The sequence below is a fragment of the Bufo bufo genome, chromosome 8 (assembly GCF_905171765.1).
Source record: "Bufo bufo chromosome 8, aBufBuf1.1, whole genome shotgun sequence".
Classification (NCBI taxonomy): Eukaryota; Metazoa; Chordata; class Amphibia; order Anura; family Bufonidae; genus Bufo; species Bufo bufo.
In genome coordinates this window covers 40,699,922-40,706,721 of record NC_053396.1, presented here as the reverse complement: position 1 = coordinate 40,706,721, position 6,800 = coordinate 40,699,922, and the positions used below count along the sequence as shown (strand labels likewise).

General features: G+C 43.8%; 1 protein-coding gene across 3 annotated transcripts in view; it reads left to right on the top strand.

The window, feature by feature from the left end:
• The first annotated feature begins 3,513 nt into the window (after positions 1 to 3,513).
• Positions 3,514 to 6,800, top strand: part of GTF3C3 (general transcription factor IIIC subunit 3) — a 129,248-nt gene continuing 125,961 nt past the window's right edge. Inside the window, exon 1 of one of the 3 annotated variants that reach the window (XM_040405671.1) lies at positions 3,514 to 3,628. The gene's annotated coding sequence lies outside the window, so the exon portion shown is untranslated. The other 2 variants (XM_040405672.1, XM_040405673.1) reach the window with 2 other exon arrangements.

Sequence of the window (6,800 nt, the reverse complement as noted above, 5' to 3'; positions counted from 1 at the left end):
AGCTCCCCAGAAATTAAAAACCCCAAGAAGTGACCCCATTTTGGAAGAAGCACACCCGTGCGTACATTGTACCTGTTAGAAAGGGTACTTTTCAGCAAACAGGTGTCTCAGAGAAGGCAGAAACACTTGTTAAAGGATTTCAAATCACACATTTCTGCTAGTAATTAAAGGAAAAAATGCACCCCATTATGTTTTCCCCATTCAGGAACACCCCATATGTGCTTGTAGCCTGCTGTATGAGGGCAAAGTAGGCAAACAGCTAAATGTGAATTTGGCTGGCATGGATTTTAGGTGCCATGTCGCATTTAAAAAAATTCCTGAGGTCCTCAGAAATTAAAAACCCAATAAAGTGATCCCATTTTGGAAAAAGCACCCTTGGACGAACATTTTAAGGGGTAGAAAGGGTACTTTTCAGCAAACAGGTTTGTTATAAAAATCAGAAACTCTTGTTAAAGTATTTCAAAGCACACATTTGTGAAAATGAAAAATTACTAGCAGACCCCGATTTTTCACTTTCACAAGGGGTTAAAGGAGAAAATGCACCTCAGTATATGTTCCCCATTTAGGAAACACCCCATATGTGCTTGTACCTTGCTGTATGGGCGCAGAGCAGGGCTCTAGAGGCAAAGTGCAAAATATGTTTTTTTTTATAGGCTTGAATAAACAGATATGGATTTTAGCTGCCATGTCACATTTCAAAAATTCCTGAGGTCCCCAGAAATTAAAAACCCCATTTCCATTTTGGAAAGTGCACCCCCGTACAAACATTTTAAGAAGTGGAAAGGGAACTTTTGATCTAACAGGTGTTTCACAGAAATGAATATGTAGTGGTTGGGGAAAAGTGGATCTGTAAGCTATGCGGACTAAATCAGAGATATAAGGTGGTTAAACTACAGGGTACATCATGGATGTAATTAAATTAATACTCCATGGATGAGTGGTAGATTTTCAAACTCCTGCATGCACAGGCCAGGTTTTTCAGTGCAGGTTTCGCAGTGGTAAATGGTGTCTTACCTTATCCCCCTTTTGGAACACACCCTGCATATTTTTTTGGGTCCTTCCCTTCCTTGCTGTCTGGGGAACTTGACCTGGAAAATGTTGTCCTGGCACAACACGGGCACCATGACTTCCCGGCCTGGGTTTGAAAAATTAGGGCCTTGATGACCACCTTTTGGAACTGAAGGAAAGTTCCTGTGTGGCCTGAAGATTGAAATAGCACGTACGCATTGCACATTGCCATCTGTACAATGTGTACGGCCAGCTTTTTGTACCACACATTCGTTTTTCGTGTGGCACTATAGGGCTTCAGAAGTTGATCTGAAAGATCCACCCCTCCCATGTGCCTGTTGTAGTCCAGGATACAAACTGGTTTTGGGGTAGTGGTTGTGGTACCTTACAGCAGCAGGGGATCTGGCGTTAGTGTGAATGGTGGTCAGTACAAGGACGTCCCTCTTGTCCTTAACCGCCAGCATGTTCTCATGAAGGAGAGCGCTACTTTTACCCATTCTCAGTGGTTACCCAAAGAGGGATCTACGGAGGCCTATCTGATTTTTGTGCACTGTGCCGCAAGTCACAGTACCTCCAGCAGTTAGGGACAGGAATAAGGGTATGCTGGTATAATAGTTATCCACATAGAAGTGGTAACCCTTATACAGCAATAGGTGCAGTAAGTCCCACACGATCTTCCCACTAACTACTAGAATGGGGGGGGGGGGGCATTCTGGGGGTTCTATCCGGGAATCTTTCCCTTTGTAAATGCGGAACTAGTGGGTGTACCCGGAGCTACTCTGACAAAGTTTGTATATCTTTATGCCATAGCTTGCCCGTTTGCTAGGCAGGTACTGGCGGAATCTAATCTTCCCTTTGAAAAGTAATAGAGACTCATTTACACAGACATTTTTATCTGGGTTGTACAGCTCAGCAAACTTGGTGTTAAAGCGGTCAATGACAGGCCTAACCTTAAACAGATGGTCAAATGTTGGGTCATTTTGGGGTGGGCACTGTGCATTGTCGTTGTAGTGTAGGTATTTCCTAATTGACTCAAATCGTTTCCGGGTCATGATGTTACTGTAAATTGGAGTCTGGTAGAAAATGTCCGAACTCCAATATTGTCTAACATTTGTTTTTTACAACGCCCATATGCAGCACGAGTCCCCAAAACTTCATCATCCCTGCTACACTTACTGGGGTCCAACCTATGGGTCTAGCGTATGCCGATGTAGGGTTCTGATCAATAAATTGTTGGGCGTATAAATTGGTTTGGGCCACCATTACATTTACAAAATCTTCAGAGAAGAAGATTTTTAAAAAATCTAGTTCAGTGAAGTCCGCACTATCTATCTGCATTCTGGACCTGCCCTCAAAATCTGGAATTTGGGGCTTATAATCGTCAGGGGGTGGGTTGCTCAAGGGTTCACCCTGGGGGGGCTGCCTCCGCAGCTACCCTGGGGAGCCATTTAGAGGGTCCCTCATCAGTGGCTGATGACGGGGTAGAGTAGTAGAGGAAAGTGGCATCCTCTTCTCCCTCACTGGCAGACTCAGTATCGGAGGCAAGCATGGCGTATGCCTCTTCAGCTAAGAATACTTGTTGGGATGGACGGGCCATTTTTATTGGGGTGTGAAATGTGTAGGGACGGAAGGTGGTTTAGGGATATGGAACAGCTGCAAATGAAAAAAAATAAATTGGTCCAGCAATTCAAGATGTTCTTCTTTCAGCAGGAAAGTGTTAAAGCGAAGTGGTGGTGCACCACACATCCCAGTAAGCCAAAAGCAGCACAGAACCTCTTTCCATGCAGTCACCAGCTAGAATGACTGCATGCACGGAGGTTCTGCCCTTTCCTGTGCAGCCATTGGCTGGAGCGTTGATTCAGCCAATCGCAGCACTGCAAGGGAACGCCAAACACTGGTGTCCCCTGCCTCACCTCGGAGGAGACAGGTGCTGACTAACTCAGCACCAGTCACCTCCCCCTAAACAGCTTCCAGCGCTGCAATGTGCCGGTCTTCATTCACCAGCCAATCGCAGCGCTTGGAGCTGCAGGGGGCGGTGCTGCACCATACTGCCCATACCCGGTTTTGACTGGCAGGCAGCCATGGTGCCCCGATCCCCCCCAACACCCAGCGGACCTTGTATATGTACGGCGCTGGTCCTTAAGTCACATCCAGCTGCAGGGTCCTTAAGGGGTTAATCTTATTTTTACACCATTATTTATTTTTAGCCAATCGCCCCCGTGCTACTTTAGGCAATCGCCTCACCTGGCCTCATTGGTGGTGCACCCCTGCCTAAGGGTTAATGTGAGGTTATACCCCCCAGTCTCTCTGAAAAAGTTTTCACTTCATGTTTTCTTCTTTCTTGCTGAAGTTTAGAGATTATATCTTATGTTAAGATTATAATTATTCCCCTCACGATCCATTTCTACATGTTAAGCACCTGCAGTGTGCAGCACGCTCCGCCAGGGTTTAAACCTGGCGCACACAGGATGATTACTCCCCTCAGCCCGCCATTTTAGTGTGACGCGGCGACACCTGGTCACGTGATCCGGTGACGTCACATCGCCGCGCCGTGTGTAGGATGTGAGCGCGGCTGACGTGCTGCACGTGACGCGGAGCTCCCCGCGGCGGTCAGAGGCAGGTACGGCCGTCCTGTGTGGGGGCGCTGCGGAGTGTTACCTGTCAGGATATATATATGTATGTGTATTATCACCGTATCTGTGGGTAGTATACGTCTGTGCTGCTGACACTGCCTCATTCACACCAATGGAATGCATTTTCAGTTGGAGAAATATCTGTAAGGAATCTGCTCGCCTGCACTAAGGGGATTTTTTTTTAAATCCTGATAGTCCCATTAACCCCTAGGATACCGGAGGTTTTTTTTCTTTTTTGCATTTCCATTTTTCTTCCCGGAGCCATTACTTTGTTATATTTCCGTTCACACATCCTGAACAAGGGCTTGTTTTTTTTTGCAGGACAAGTTTATACTTTCTAACAACACCATTTAATAATGGCATACAATATAATGGGAAGTGGGGGGGGGGAATTCAAAATGGGGTGGAATTGGGGATTAAAAAATGCAAATCCTCCACGGTTTTATTGGTTTTGTCCCTACGGCGTGCCCTTTGTTCAGTGGGTCAGTACTAGTGATGAGCGGACTTGTGTTTCAAGTTCGGCGTACAAGGTTCGGGTTATCTAAGAATTCCGTTATGGATTCAGCTACCACGAACCGTAAGTTATGGTCCCTGGTGGTGGAATCCATAACGGAATTCTTAGATATCCCGAACCTCGTACGCCAAACTTGAAACACAAGTTCGCTGCCCACTATTCAGTACGATTACAGTGATACCCCATATGTATAGGATTTATATGTCTAATTACTGTAAAAATAAATAAAACTTTGAAATTGAATTATTATATTTTTTTATCACTGTAGTCTGACCCCCCATAGTTTATATATATTTTTTAATATAGTTATATCTACTGAGCTGTGTGGGGGCTAATTTTTTTCAGGACAAGCTGTAGTTTTTATTGATATCATTTTGGAGTGTGTGACTTTTTGATCACATTTAGTAAAAAAATTTTGGGGTAAGAGAACCGATAAAAAAAAATCGTGAATCTACTATTTTGATACTTTCTTCCGTTACACCATTTGCCATATTGGAAAAATATTTTTAGATTTCAACCCGTTCGCTACCAACGCCGTAACGGTACTCAGAACGAAATCGCTCGGTGACCGGGATATGATGGCTGCTCTGCACGGCAGGCAGCCATCTTTCCTAGGGGCACAGGAAGGTTTTTCTGCCCCGATCGCTGCCATTGGTCGGTGACTGCAGTGTTTGGCGTCCACTGCCAGCGCAGCGATTGGCTGGAACCATGCTCCAGCCAATGGCAGTGCTATAGCAGCACAAGAAAGGGCTGAACATCTCTGCAGGCAGCCATTGTAGCTGGTGACTGCGTGCAGAGAGGTTCTGTGCTTCTCTGTGCTGCTTGTTGGCTTGCTGGGACTTGTGGTAAGCCTCCTTTTTTTACGGACGCCATTTGGTCGGTGCACTTTTTTGGGTCTTTTTATACAATTTTCCAGCTCTTCACCACTTTTTCTGCATGTGAGCTGTGACCGCCGAGTGCTGATCAGCACCTGGGGATTATTTTTTGTGCTTTTTTTTTTTTTTTTTTTTTCACATCTGTGTTTTTTGTTTTTATTTTGCCAATTTTTCTTTTTTTTTCTTGTTCAAAAAGAAGAAATTATAGTTGGGGCATTATATATATATATATATATATATATATATATATATATATATATATATATATATATAGAAAAAAATTACCAGCAGCACCACCAAGCCAGAAAACAAGTAGAGAGGGTGCACTGTCGGAGTATGGTAACTGGTGCTTACCCACTGATACGGAACAAAGAAATCGGACTGCACTCCAGTTGTGTCTTCAATGAAAAAAGGTTTATTTACCCATAGGTGGCACAAGCGACGTTTCGGCTCGCAATGAGCCTTTCTCAAGGCTTGAGAAAGGCTCATTGCGAGCCGAAACGTCGCTTGTGCCACCTATGGGTGAATAAACCTTTTTTCATTGAAGACACAACTGGAGTGCAGTCCGATTTCTTTGTTCTATATATATATATATATATATATATATATATATATATATATATATATATATATGCTCTATATTTCTATATACAAATATATTTTATATGTATATTTTTAGCCAGTGTCCACTTTTTAACACTAGTGATTTTTTTTATACTACAGTTTTTGAATGCATGATCTGTGTGCGTGCGTGCTGCAGAGCACCGATCAGTAGTGTGCTTATTAACCGCCTCCGGACCGCCTAACGCAGGATCGCGTTCCGGAGGCGGCAGTTCCAGGCAGAGTCACGCATCTATGCGTCCTCTCGCAAGACGCGAGATTTCCACAGGATCGGAAGGTGAGCGAGTGGATCTACAGCCTGCCAGCGGCGATCGTTCGCTGGCAGGCTATAGATGCGATTTTTTTTTTTCACCCCTAACAGGTACAGGGAGTGCAGAATTATTAGGCAAGTTGTATTTTTGAGGATTAATTTTATTATTGAACAACAACCTTGTTCTCAATGAACCCAAAAAACTCATTAATATCAAAGCTGAATATTTTTGGAAGTAGTTTTTAGTTTGTTTTTAGTTTTAGCTATTTTAGGGGGATATCTGTGTGTGCAGGTGACTATTACTGTGCATAATTATTAGGCAACTTAACAAAAAACAAATATATACCCATTTCAATTATTTATTTTTACCAGTGAAACCAATATAACATCTCAACATTCACAAATATACATTTCTGACATTCAAAAACAAAAACAAATCAGTGACCAATATAGCCACCTTTCTTTGCAAGGACACTCAAAAGCCTGCCATCCATGGATTCTGTCAGTGTTTTGATCTGTTCACCATCAACATTGCGTGCAGCAGCAACCACAGCCTCCCAGACACTGTTCAGAGAGGTGTACTGTTTTCCCTCCTTGTAAATCTCATATTTGATGATGGACCACAGGTTCTCAATGGGGTTCAGATCAGGTGAACAAGGAGGCCATGTCATTAGATTTTCTTCTTTTATACCCTTTCTTGCCAGCCACGCTGTGGAGTACTTGGACGCGTGTGATGGAGCATTGTCCTGCATGAAAATCATGTTTTTCTTGAAGGATGCAGACTTCTTCCTGTACCACTGCTTGAAGAAGGTCTCTTCCAGAAACTGGCAGTAGGACTGGGAGTTGAGCTTGACTCCATCCTCAACCCGAAAAGGCCCCACAAGCTCATCTTTGATGAT